Source organism: Pleurodeles waltl, chromosome 6 (genome assembly GCF_031143425.1).
Source record: "Pleurodeles waltl isolate 20211129_DDA chromosome 6, aPleWal1.hap1.20221129, whole genome shotgun sequence".
NCBI lineage: Eukaryota > Metazoa > Chordata > Amphibia > Caudata > Salamandridae > Pleurodeles > Pleurodeles waltl.
This window is the reverse complement of record NC_090445.1, coordinates 1,556,355,913-1,556,369,917: the sequence shown is the minus strand read 5'-3', so window position 1 is coordinate 1,556,369,917 and position 14,005 is coordinate 1,556,355,913. Positions and strand designations below refer to the sequence as shown.

The following is a 14,005-nucleotide window of genomic DNA, read 5'->3' as shown; positions in this document are numbered from 1 at the left end:
ATTTATTGGGCCAGGGATACTTCATGAGGTACTGTTTACAAAATGTTGGCGTTGATCGAAAATGCGAGAGTGTGGACTTTAAATGTCTTGTCTTTATCTGCTTTCGCAGAGGAAATTGGTAAGTCACCTGTGAGATCTGATGTCCGATTTAATTTTGAAGCTTTTGTCATTTGCTCTAAATGGAGTTTAAAGACTTGCACTGATATTTCATTTTGTGACTATTTCTTTATTAGAGCAAAGAACTTGTAAGATAATTTCCAAGTGATTCTGTTTGACACTTTTTGTGGAAACTTGGTGAGATGATGTTGCTTTCAAGATATATTTGACAGGGTTTCAGTTGTTAAGTCCTTCGTACCTAAGGCAGGATTGGAGAGATCATTGTTTAAAAGGTGCTGATGAGGCATACACTGATCTGAAATGTCCCTGCTATTTTATTCAACAATGATAGTAACTCTCGAGTCTCCATCGTGGTACAAAGTCTTCATCAGCTTCCACTCATCATGTAGCATAGAAGCAGGTGCCTCACTTAATGTATGCTTGATATCTGCTTATTCCAGTTAAGGCCCGTTAAAGTCCAGTTAAAATAAATCTAAATATGCAACTTATCTTATCCTTCCAGAATTTGCAGTCTTTTCTTAACTGCTGCAATATCTGCGGATCCCCATCAGAAAAGGGAGATCATGTAAAAGTTGAAATGTATTGTTAATGCAGGGTATCCCTCGGATGCAGCAGATACAGCCTACTGACAAGCCAACACTGGCACCCCTATCCATTGTTCTGCTTGGCTGCAGATTTCCAACCGCATTGAATCTACCTACTTTTTGATCAGGAACACTGAGTCTGCTTTCCAGTCAGTGAGATGCCTAAGCACATCTCAAAAGTCACCAACACTTCAAAGACCAAAAATGCCCTCCAACAGCAAAGTTCCACTTTTCACCACTGTAGGAAGTTGGCTCTGTATGTGCTATTTCAAAGTAAGGAATAGCATGCACAGAGTCCAAGGGTTCCCCTTAGAGGTAAAATAGTGGTAAAAAGAGATAATACTAATGCTCTATTTTGTGGTAGTGTGGTCGAGCAGTAGGCTTATCCAAGGAGTAGTGTTAAGCATTTGTTGTACATACACATAGACAATAAATGAGGTACACACACTCAGAGACAAATCCAGCCAATAGGTTTTTGTATAGAAAAAATATCTTTTCTTAGTTTATTTTAAGAACCACAGGTTCAAATTCTACATGTAATATCTCATTCGAAAGGTATTGCAGGTAAGTACTTTAGGAACTTTAAATCATAAAAATTGCATGTATACTTTTCAAGTTATTGACAAATAGCTGTTTTAAAAGTGGACACTTAGTGCAATTTTCACAGTTCCTAGGGGAGGTAAGTTTTTGTTAGTTTTACCAGGTAAGTAAGACACTTACAGGGTTCAGTTCTTGGTCCAAGGTAGCCCACCGTTGGGGGTTCAGAGCAACCCCAAAGTTACCACACCAGCAGCTCAGGGCCGGTCAGGTGCAGAGTTCAAAGTGGTGCCCAAAACACATAGGCTTCAATGGAGAAGGGGGTGCCCCGGTTCCAGTCTGCCAGCAGGTAAGTACCCGCGTCTTCGGAGGGCAGACCAGGGGGGTTTTGTAGGGCACCGGGGGGGACACAAGCCCACACAGAAATTTCACCCTCAGCAGCGCGGGGGCGGCCGGGTGCAGTGTAGAAACAAGCGTCGGGTTTTCAATGTTAGTCTATGAGAGATCAAGGGATCTCTTCAGCGCTGCAGGCAGGCAAGGGGGGGCTTCCTCGGGGAAACCTCCACTTGGGCAAGGGAGAGGGACTCCTGGGGGTCACTTCTGCAGTGAAAGTCCGGTCCTTCAGGTCCTGGGGGCTGCGGGTGCAGGGTCTTTTCCAGGCGTCGGGACTTAGGTTTCAGAGTGTCGCGGTCAGGGGAAGCCTCGGGATTCCCTCTGCAGGCGGCGCTGTGGGGGCTCAGGGGGGACAGGTTTTGGTACTCACAGTCGTAGAGTAGTCCGGGGGTCCTCCCTGAGGTGTTGGTTCTCCACCAGCCGAGTCGGGGTCGCCGGGTGCAGTGTTGCAAGTCTCACGCTTCTTGCGGGGAGTTGCAGGGTTCTTTAAAGCTGCTTCTTGAAACAAAGTTGCAGTCTTTTTGGAGCAGGTCCGCTGTCCTCGGGAGTTTCTTGTCGTTGTCGAAGCCGGGCAGTCCTCAGAGGATTCAGAGGTCGCTGGTCCCTTTGGAAGGCGTCGCTGGAGCAGAGTTCTTTGGAAGGCAGGAGACAGGCCGGTGAGTTTCTGGAGCCAAGGCAGTTGTTGTCTTCTGGTCTTCCTCTGCAGGGGTTTTCAGCTGTGCAGTCCTTCTTCTTGTTGTTGCAGGAATCTAATTTTCTAGGGTTCAGGGTAGCCCTTAAATACTAAATTTAAGGGCGTGTTTAGGTCTGGGGGGTTAGTAGCCAATGGCTACTAGCCCTGAGGGTGGGTACACCCTCTTTGTGCCTCCTCCCAAGGGGAGGGGGTCACAATCCTAACCCTATTGGGGGAATCCTCCATCTGCAAGATGGAGGATTTCTAAAAGTTAGAGTCACCTCAGCTCAGGACACCTTAGGGGCTGTCCTGACTGGCCAGTGACTCCTCCTTGTTGCTTTCTTTGTTCCCTCCAGCCTTGCCGCCAAAAGTGGGGGCCGTGGCCGGAGGGGGCGGGCAACTCCACTAAGCTGGAGTGCCCTGCTGGGCTGTGACAAAGGGGTGAGCCTTTGAGGCTCACCGCCAGGTGTCACAGCTCCTGCCTGGGGGAGGTGTTAGCATCTCCACCCAGTGCAGGCTTTGTTACTGGCCTCAGAGTGACAAAGGCACTCTCCCCATGGGGCCAGCAACATGTCTCTAGTGTGGCAGGCTGCTGGAACTAGTCAGCCTACACAGACAGTCGGTTAAGTTTCAGGGGGCACCTCTAAGGTGCCCTCTGGGGTGTATTTTGCAATAAAATGTACACTGGCATCAGTGTGCATTTATTGTGCTGAGAAGTTTGATACCAAACTTCCCAGTTTTCAGTGTAGCCATTATGGTGCTGTGGAGTTCGTGTTTGACAGACTCCCAGACCATATACTCTTATGGCTACCCTGCACTTACAATGTCTAAGGTTTTGTTTAGACACTGTAGGGGTACCATGCTCATGCACTGGTACCCTCACCTATGGTATAGTGCACCCTGCCTTAGGGCTGTAAGGCCTGCTAGAGGGGTGTCTTACCTATACTGCATAGGCAGTGAGAGGCTGGCATGGCACCCTGAGGGGAGTGCCATGTCGACTTACTCGTTTTGTCCTCACTAGCACACACAAGCTGGCAAGCAGAGTGTCTGTGCTGAGTGAGAGGTCTCCAGGGTGGCATAAGACATGCTGCAGCCCTTAGAGACCTTCCTTGGCATCAGGGCCCTTGGTACTAGAAGTACCAGGTACAAGGGACTTATCTGGATGCCAGGGTCTGCCAATTGTGGATACAAAAGTACAGGTTAGGGAAAGAACACTGGTGCTGGGGCCTGGTTAGCAGGCCTCAGCACACTTTCAATTGTAAACATAGCATCAGCAAAGGCAAAAAGTCAGGGGGCAACCATGCCAAGGAGGCATTTCCTTACAACCACACACACAGACATATCCCACAGAAAAAGATACCACAGACAGTCCATAGCAACTATACTAGCCACCGTCACCTTCCAGACTGATAGTAAACAGCAGTACAAACAAAGTATTCCAGAGGAACCTTCTACAGTAATGGCAGCTGTAAGTCCACAGGTGCCCAAGGAATGGGTGGCTATACCACTAAACATTAACTTCTTTCACATCCACCCAACCATACAACACCTGACAAAGGGGGGAAACAGTGAGGTTCTAGCATCCATAATGGGAGATCTTGCCCTCAGACTAGTGGGTCGTCTCAACCATTGCCAATAGATATTGAAACTATGTACAGTGTCTTTTGGCTGGGCTAGCACCAAACAAATTACTACATACATAAGAACATAAATATTGCTTGAAGTTCCATATCATTCCACTCAGCCACTCTCCATGGCATCATGTGTTGAACAAGTTACACCTCCCACTCTTGGCCGAATAGGTGAAAGTGTTGCTCTCAAAAGGAGCAATAGATATACAGTACCTTTTTAAATAGCAAAGACTATGAGTCTATTCTCAGTGCCTTCTCCTAATTGGGGTGCGATTATATTTTCCATCCTTGATTGTCAGGTAGCTATATCACATCCACTAATTGCAAAATGACCACACAGCAGAAAGTCATTCCTCTGCTGTAGAGCGGAGACTGAATCACAACACTAGATCTCAAGGCCACCTACTTCCACATTCCACTGCATCTGCTCACTGCTGGTACCCTAAATATGGAGTACTTGGAATGCACAACCATTTCAAAGTCCTATCAGGGTCATCATAGCCCTTAGTTTTGTTTTTTTAACCACATGTATAGTAGTAGTGGCAGCTCATTTGCATTTCAGCCAGATCCAGCCAGATGACTGGCAGGTAAAGGGGATGACTCACTCTCAGTGCCTCACCAATTCTCAGCAAATAGTTTTCCTTCTTCACCAAGTGGACTCCAACCTTCTTGTCAAAATGTCCCATTTGTGTCAATAGATTTAAACATTTCATGGAGCCACACTCCACTCAGATATGGCCAAGCCCTACCCGATGAAGGAACTATTAGTGGCATTTCAGAGATTGCTTCCATTTTATTAGATGTTCAGTTTCCTAACAGTATCATTTTAGTCCTCCATTAACAGCATAACTGCTCTCCCTGCAGGAGTGTCCAGCCAAATAATGGTTACAACTGACTTGGAAGGTGTACTGTGGAGCCCAGGGTTCAGCACAAATTACAATGGTGGAACAAGTCAGACTGTTTCCTGGACTAGTGACAGGATGAGAGGGGCACACATGCTTACAGGATGTGGGTCACACCTTCTGAACCTCATAGTCTGTGATCAGTGATTCCCTTCGAGCATGTTCTCCACATCAGTTTGTCAGAACTCAGGATGATGAAGCCACCATGCTAAGCATTTAGATCGTAGCTATGCTACAGGTGGTGTTAATTCAAACGGTCAAAATGATCCCATGCAGTGAAATAAAAAATGCGGTTTGGGCAAGGGGTGGGAGGTTCAACATGTGTCACAGCTGTTTAAGATGGGACATGGTATTGATCGCTCCAACAGCATATGCACCTGGTAGCAAAATAATTGCCGTGGATGGACAAAAGTTATTGCTATCTCCTAAACTAGCGCCATCCATGTACTCATGAATGAGAGATAAACTCCCAAGTTTCAGGCAATACACTCACGGTTGGGACGGAAATCCTCCAGGCATTCACATCTCCATTCTCTGCGGAATGCACTATGCTTAAATAAGACAAGGCATTCTGAGTTCACTTGCAATCCCGCCACGCTACCCACGCTCTCACTGATCTCTTACACAATATGCAAGATTCGACAAGCAGCCTTCACGCTCTCTTTTTTTGGAGATCTCCCTTAATCCACATGAAAGGAACTGTCACACCCAGATTTGCTTAGTCGGCACCATGCTCAACTACTTTATCCCTATTACAAGTCGCGTAGTCAAGAAATTTGGCACGAATTTGGGTACTGGCTCGAGATTGTGGTCTACTAATAAACTTTTTCGGGGAGTGTGGCCGATTGTAGTCTCTCAGTAAGGCTCCCGCCAGTATCCCCCCCCCCCCCCCCCCTCCACCTCATAAAATCATGAGATCCAGAATGGACCCAACCCCCCCAAAGTACAGCCACGAATACGGGAGAGGGCCCTGAGACAGGCGAGACCCGAGAGGACAACGTAGAGTCAAGAATTTGGCCAGGGCTCACTGGCGCAGGAGAAGCCGCGCAGCACAAAAGATGGCAGCCGGGGTTATCGGACCGAGGGCGGCCGTCCTGGATGAGAACACTCCATCACGACAAGATTGTAATAGCCCTGGGAAGGACGGACAGAGCGCTGAGAGGCACTAATAGCGATCAGTGCGGCAGGTGTGGACCCAGGAAGGGCCCTGCACCCGGATCCAGGGTGAACCACGGCAGCAGCATTGCTGGGAATGTGGAGGTGATGAGGACCCCCACTCTTTGCCCCAACTAACAGCTTACCGCCTCCGGGGCAGGAGAGAGGCGGGTTGCAGCGGTTTGAGCGGTTGATAGTGGAGGGAACCCCAAGGCTGCAGAGAGGACGAGCACAGCTACGCCTTTGGCCCTCCTCCTCACCTAATGGAGGGAGAGTGTGCGAGGAGTGAACATATCGCCGCCTGCAGCGGTTGGATGAGCAGCAGGACGGGCCAGTGTTCTACCAGTGGCAGTAGGGTTTTGCATGCTCCAGAGCACAGGGAGATGTAAGCAGTGTTAACTGAGGGCTGCCTGGCACAGACAAAGGCATGAATGTGAGTGAGAACCGAGAGGTCTCCCACAGGAGAGAGCCATTGCGAATTGATAGGTGGTAACCAGTGTAAATAATAAAGACCGGAGATGGGAACCCTGGACGCACTGCCTACCAAGGATTAGAGACAAGATAGTACAGCCTAGACCACAGAGGGGACCACAGACTGAGGCGACCTGGAGCATTTATGAAGGGGGAGGAACCCCCTGTTTTGGAGAGTGGGCAAAGCAAGAAGGCTTTATAAAACAGAGCAACACAGGCCAGAAGAGGCCCAGGAATGGTTAAAGCAGGGCGCAAGAAAGATTCGGAGGCACAGGACGAAAGCAAAGTAAGTGCCTTGCCCGGCTCACAAGCAGCTAACCAAACCCACCCTATGGAGAAGACGGGAGCCCCGACCCTACAAGACATTTTGCAAGCTATTACTGCTTCCAGTGAAGTGCTAGAGGGAAAAATTGATGCCTTGGCAATAGACTTAATCATTCTCAGGGATGATCATCGTCGCCTGTGGGGAAAAAGTGGCTACGGCGGAGAAGCAAATTGAGGAGATCCTCCCGTTTGTTAGCAAAGCAACCAAGACTATTCGCACGATGGAGAAACAAATCTATGATCTAGAACTGCGAGCTGAGGATGCAGAAAACCGATTGAGAAGAAACAATATTTGCGTGATTGGATTACCTGAGTGTATTGAAAAGAATAATATGGTGGAGTTTCTGGAGTGCTGGGTTAAGAGGAAGTGGCGGGAGATGGACTTTCGCCCTTTTTTGCACTTGAGAGGGCGCATGGAGTTTCGGCGCGGCCTCCACCTCCGGGAGCACCGCCATAGCCGGTTATAGCACGCTTGCTGCACTGTAGGGACCGAGACTATCTGCTGGGTCAAGCGAGGAAAAACAGAGACTGCAAGGTAGACAGTATTACTGTTCACATTACCCAGACTTTTCACGTGAATTGCAGAAACAAAGGGCCACCTTCAGAGAAGCTAAACAAAACTTCGACAAATGGGGATCCAATATGGAATGATGCCCCCGGCAAGATTGAGGGTGATGGCCAAGGCAGGAACGCATTTTTTTACCTCACCCAGAGGAGCTATGCAGTGGATAGACGCTCAACTTCCACAAATGGGACCCATCCCCCACGTAATCACCAGCAGCGACATAACAGGGGATCCCGGCATAGACTGACCTCAGAGACTGTCGGCCCCCTCCTATAGAGAAGTGCAGAGAGAACACCAGAAGGTAATGGAAGCCGTGGCTTCCCTACGTGGACAGGACGCCTGCCTTTCTCCAACACCGAGCAAGGAAATTGAACATTCAGGATCGGATTGAGAATCAGACATAGCACGCTCTTGGGAAGAGATGGGTCCTGAGGTGACGCCTGGAACCTCGGATTGTATCCTCTAATTCTTTCCCCCCTAACTTGATATGGGGGTCCATATCAGCATCATATGCCTACTGGACCCTGTATGAGAGCTGCCTCCTTCTTCCTTGAAGGGGGTGAGCGGAAGAACCTGGATGGGAAGGGCTGAGCGCACTAACACCAGTATCAAAGCAAAGATAGGAAGGGGGAAGCAGGCGATACAGCAGATTCCTCTACACGAAGTAGAAGACCACTCCCAGCTTCGATAGACAAGTTGAGATAATTGTTCTTGGTTTGGATTAGGAATGTTCACTCTTTTGTTCTGGGGAAGGGGAGGTGAGAAGTTTACTGTTGGGTAAGTTGCACAGGGAACAACGAGTCTTATGGTTTTTTAACTGCGAACTTAAGAGCACAGTCTAGGGGGGAACGGGATATAGGTATCTGGGTGGGCAAGATGGGGGTTGAAACGCGCATATGCTGGATGGTCAAATGGCTACACTAAATTCATATAAATGTATCTCATGGAACATCCAGTGCATGCACACAATGACTAAAAGGTACAAAGTATTTTTGTATTTGCAGAGGAGGGGAATCCAAGTGGCAATGCTACAGGAAGCGCACCTAACACAAGCAGAGGGCAGAGCCATACAGAAACGGTGGAGGGGCCAAGTATACTATACTACACACTCTGCTTATGCCAAAGGAACCTTAATATGGATAAGAGCAGGGGTCCCGTTTCAGCTGCTAGATAGCAGCATAGAAGCAGGAGGCAGATACGTGACTGTACGAGGGAGATTGGAGGGCAGGGACATTGCACTGATTAATATACAGGGAGTGCAGAATTATTAGGCAAATGAGTATTTTGACCACAGCATCCTCTTTATGCATGTTGTCTTACTCCAAGCTGTATAGGCTCGAAAGCCTACTACCAATTAAGCATATTAGGTGATGTGCATCTCTGTAATGAGAAGGGGTGTGGTCTAATGACATCAACACCCTATATCAGGTGTGCATAATTATTAGGCAACTTCCTTTCCTTTGGCAAAATGGGTCAAAAGAAGGACTTGACAGGCTCAGAAAAGTCAAAAATAGTGAGATATCTTGCAGAGGGATGCAGCACTCTTAAAATTGCAAAGCTTCTGAAGCGTGATCATCGAACAATCAAGCGTTTCATTCAAAATAGTCAACAGGGTCGGAAGAAGCGTGTGGAAAAACCAAGGCGCAAAATAACTGCCCATGAACTGAGAAAAGTCAAGCGTGCAGCTGCCACGATGCCACTTGCCACCAGTTTGGCCATATTTCAGAGCTGCAACATCACTGGAGTGCCCAAAAGCACAAGGTGTGCAATACTCAGAGACATGGCCAAGGTAAGAAAGGCTGAAAGATGACCACCACTGAACAAGACACACAAGCTGAAACGTCAAGACTGGGCCAAGAAATATCTCAAGACTGATTTTTCTAAGGTTTTATGGACTGATGAAATGAGAGTGAGTCTTGATGGGCCAGATGGATGGACCCGTGGCTGGATTGGTAAAGGGCAGAGAGCTCCAGTCCGACTCAGACGCCAGCAAGGTGGAGGTGGAGTACTGGTTTGGGCTGGTATCATCAAAGATGAGCTTGTGGGGCCTTTTCGGGTTGAGGATGGAGTCAAGCTCAACTCCCAGTCCTACTGCCAGTTCCTGGAAGACACCTTCTTCAAGCAGTGGTACAGGAAGAAGTCTGCATCCTTCAAGAAAAACATGATTTTCATGCAGGACAATGCTCCATCACACGCGTCCAAGTACTCTACAGCGTGGCTGGCAAGAAAGGGTATAAAAGAAGGAAATCTAATGACATGGCCTCCTTGTTCACCTGATCTGAACCCCATTGAGAACCTGTGGTCCATCATCAAATGTGAGATTTACAAGGAGGGAAAACAGTACACCTCTCTGAACAGTGTCTGGGAGGCTGTGGTTGCTGCTGCACGCAATGTTGATGGTGAACAGATCAAAACACTGACAGAATCCATGGATGGCAGGCTTTTGAGTGTCCTTGCAAAGAAAGGTGGCTATATTGGTCACTGATTTGTTTTTGTTTTGTTTTTGAATGTCAGAAATGTATATTTGTGAATGTTGAGATGTTATATTGGTTTCACTGGTAATAATAAATAATTGAAATGGGTATATATTTTTTTTTGTTAAGTTGCCTAATAATTATGCACAGTAATAGTCACCTGCACACACAGATATCCCCCTAACATAGCTAAAACTAAAAACAAACTAAAAACTACTTCCAAAAATATTCAGCTTTGATTTTAATGAGTTTTTTGGGTTCATTGAGAACATGGTTGTTGTTCAATAATAAAATTAATCCTCAAAAATACAACTTGCCTAATAATTCTGCACTCCCTGTATATGCACCTAACTCAGACCAGGGAACCTTTTTTGCACAGCTTACTACCCGCCTGGCCCTATTTTTACAACAGCCGTTAATACTGGGTGGGGATTTTAATTGTGTGGCAGACCCCGCAAAAGAAGGATCCCATCCCCCACTACATGACTCCCCGACCACAACAGTAGCACAGCAGTTCGCAGCCTGGCAATCACACTGGGGCCTACTCGATGCATGGCAGAAGCTATACCCGGAAGTCAGGGATTACTCATATTTCTCCAACCTACATGAGTTACACATGTGACTGGACTTATTCCTTTGCACGCCAGATGTGTTCTCCAGCATTCATAACACGAGTATTTGGCCTGCACTACCTCAGACCATAACCCAATATTACTGACACTGGGATGGGGCTTGCCTCTCCCCCGTATCCCCATGTGGAAACTAAAACCAGATTCGCTTGAAGACACACAATACCAAGGGGAGGTAAGACAATATATTGTTCAATACTTTGCAAATAATGAGGCCACCACTAGCAGCCCCCCTGGTAGAATGAGATGCATTTAAAGTAGTGCTGAGGGGTAGGTGCATAGCAGCCACAGTGGGAGTGTGGAGAACCTTACTCAGAGATACTAATGAAGCTGAGAACAAACTAGGAGAGGCAGAAAAGAATAGACCAGAGCAGCCAGAATGCCAACAGGAAATGTTAGATTGAAAAGAAATAGTAGCTGAGCATGTCGAGCGCCTTCGCTGCTTTGACTGTGAAAATTACATAGCGCGAGCTCACGTAGAGAGAGATAAGGCAGGCCGAATGTTGGCATGGGTGGCATCACCGACCAAGAGAGGATTGGTCAACTAGCCTTTACACACAGTAAGTGAGCATTAATCTCCTCCTATCTTTTTATGACCGACTATATAGGAGCACCCTTCACTACGATAGGGAAGTCACTGAAACATATTTGGAACAGACGCCACTCACCACACTTACTCCAGAGATAGCAGAGCAATTGGGAGGGGCCATTTCACTGCACAAAATTAAAAGGGCCATTAAGGATTTAGCCAGAGGTGAGACACTGGAGACTGATGGCTTTCCTGTAGAGTTTTATGCCATGTATGTTGACATATTGGCCCCAAGGCTGGAAACCCTTTATAAGGTCACAAGGAAAGCACATTACCGGCATCGACGAGTGAAGCAGTGGTGATGCTCCTACTGAAACCTGGTAAGGACCCAACAGATTGTGGGGCGTACAGACCATTGTCCATGCTGAATCTGGACTACAAGATCCTTAGTAAGATTTTAGCAATGAGATTACTCCTCCACATGTCGAAGTTGATGCACCCAGACCAGGCCGGTTTTGTTCCAGGGAGAAATACGACAGGTAACATACTCTGACTGCTGGCGGTCATGAGAGATACCTCCTATGACGACACGATGGCGGGTGTCATGGCAGTGGACATTGAGAAGGCCTTTGACATCCTAGAGTGGTGTTTCTTGAATGCGGTGATGGCAAGGATGGGACTGGGGACCGACTACATTGTGTGGGTAAAGCTACTATACACTGAACCAACAGCTAGAATCCATATTGGCCAGACAGTCTCAGGCAGCTACGCAGTAGAGCAGGGTATCAGGCAGGGCTGTCGCCATTGCTGTTCGTGATAGCAATGGAGCCATTGGCAGGTCGGGGTAAGATAGCGGGTCAGGGGATAAGAGCTGGCAGGGGGAGTCACTGTATTACCCTGTATGCGGATGACTTACTAATCTATTTGAAGCATATGTAGGTTGGGATGTTCTGTGGAGACATGGCCAAAGTTGTAGCTGGCGTGATAGATAAGGCGGTTCCTTCTACACTGAGCCATTACCTGCTGGGATGGTTTCCACATACATCTAAAACGAAGCCTACTAGCAGATTCCAAGATTTGGCTTATATTTTAGCCAAGAGGGAGATAGCAATGAATTGGAAGAACCCACTTGTTCTGAAAATGGCCAGCTAGCACAGAGAGTTAGACAAATGGGCCGGATGTGAAGGAGATACACTACTCAGGGAGGCTAAAAGGGGACTGAGACCCTTAGAGGTAGCATGAGCATGGGACAATATAGTAGAATCTCTGAGAGAGACAGCCCAGAATGCCCGGGACCCTGAATGAGAGTGGCACTGATAAGGCCCAAGCGACAGAGGTACCTTAGAGTGAAAACCTTAGCTCTATCCGCCCACAGACCAACGAGATACGATCGCTCCCATCACACTGTGTACAATGTACAACACCAGTTATGACTCAATGGGGGAAGGGGAGGGAAGTTGGGGAGGACTGGGTGGGAGGGGAAAGGGGAACAACAACCAGCTAGTAAAGACTTAGGGAAATGGGAATAGATCGAAGAACACATGCATGCTGACCCCTTTGTAAGAGATGTAAACATTTGAAGCTCTACTTGTATGATCAATCAATTGTTGTAAAACCAATAAAAATTGTTTTTTAAAAAAATACTAACAAACATTTTTGCAGCTAAATGGAAACCTTCTTTCATTTATATTAGCACACATTACATCGTTCCTTTAGCAGTAACTGTTCCTCATGTTGTCCGTTATCTTTTACATTTACAAAAAAGATTTAGCCTCCAAACGCATACTTTTAGCTGCAATTACTGCATACATCCAAAACATAATTGACTTTATGTATGTGGTTTATAAAGCCTTTTATGGAAGGATTACGGAGGGTAGTTCCTCCAAGGATAGCCCCAGCTCCCACATGTGATCCCACTCAGTCTATTCTTCTTAAGGCTAATGGGTGTTCCTTTTAAGCTTATGCACTCCTGTTCAGTTTGTCACTTGGAAGGTGGGGTTTGTGGTTGCTATCACTTCCCCATGGGGAGTTAGCGAACTTCAGACACTTTCAGTGGAGGAGCCATTAATGAAAGCACCCAAACATCAAAGATAGAGTAGTGTTGCTCACACATCCTTGTGTATTTGCCAAAACGGGGTGTCACATTTCCATGGCAATCTTTTCCACAAAACTAGAGTTTGTGGCAGAAAGGTCTTTACACGTTTTTGATTTGAGAAAGGCTATTTTGTACTGTGTAGATTGTACTTGTGTATTATTCACATTTGCCCAGCCACATCTTGATAATCCTACTTCAGAGGCAAGTCGTACTTGGTAGATTGTTAAGTTAATTCAGATATAATATGCTAAAACAAACAAGGGTTGCCTGTTAGCCTTAGGGCACATTCCACTGGTACTAAAAGAAACCACAGTGGCTTTTTTAGGCACCATCCTGTTACTAAATCTATGCTGTTTTTTCAAGCACCTAGTATTAATCTGAATAAAACAAGTGTTCCTTCAATTGTTAATTAGTGTATTATATGTGTGATATTCTTACCTACTTTTCAAGTAATCCTCAACATCGACAACCCTCTAAAAGTGAGATCCCCTAACCAGGATTTCTTAAGTGTCCTGATTTGTATGACTAAGAGGCATCTGATTGGGCCCCAACCAGTTGTGTCAGCACTGGGTAGAAAACCATGAATGTTTCACCTACAGGTTTTCTCATAAGGGCAGATGTCCCTTTGCCCTCATACCACAGTCACTCAAAAAGGATAAACTGTTAGAATCACAAAATTGGTTTATCTAACTCCTACCGCAATTGTGAATGCTGGGTAAATGCTGTGGTGCAACGCTATCTATCTGAGGTCCCCTATTTCATCCGGTGCCCAAGCTGTTATATTATAGGTATGCCTCTAGTATGCATGGAAAGGTTTTTGAGGCCTGCAAACAAAAGAGTGGTTAAACATGTCATCCATTCTAAGACTAATCCACATTTTATTCAGCCGGTATATAATTGCAATGTTAAAACATGCATGTAGTCAC

General features: G+C 46.7%; 1 protein-coding gene across 2 annotated transcripts in view; it reads left to right on the top strand.

Moving 5' to 3' along the window:
* Window positions 1-14,005, top strand: part of MTOR (mechanistic target of rapamycin kinase) — a 1,113,749-nt gene that overhangs the window by 461,902 nt on the left and 637,842 nt on the right. The gene's annotated exons all lie outside the window — the stretch shown is intronic.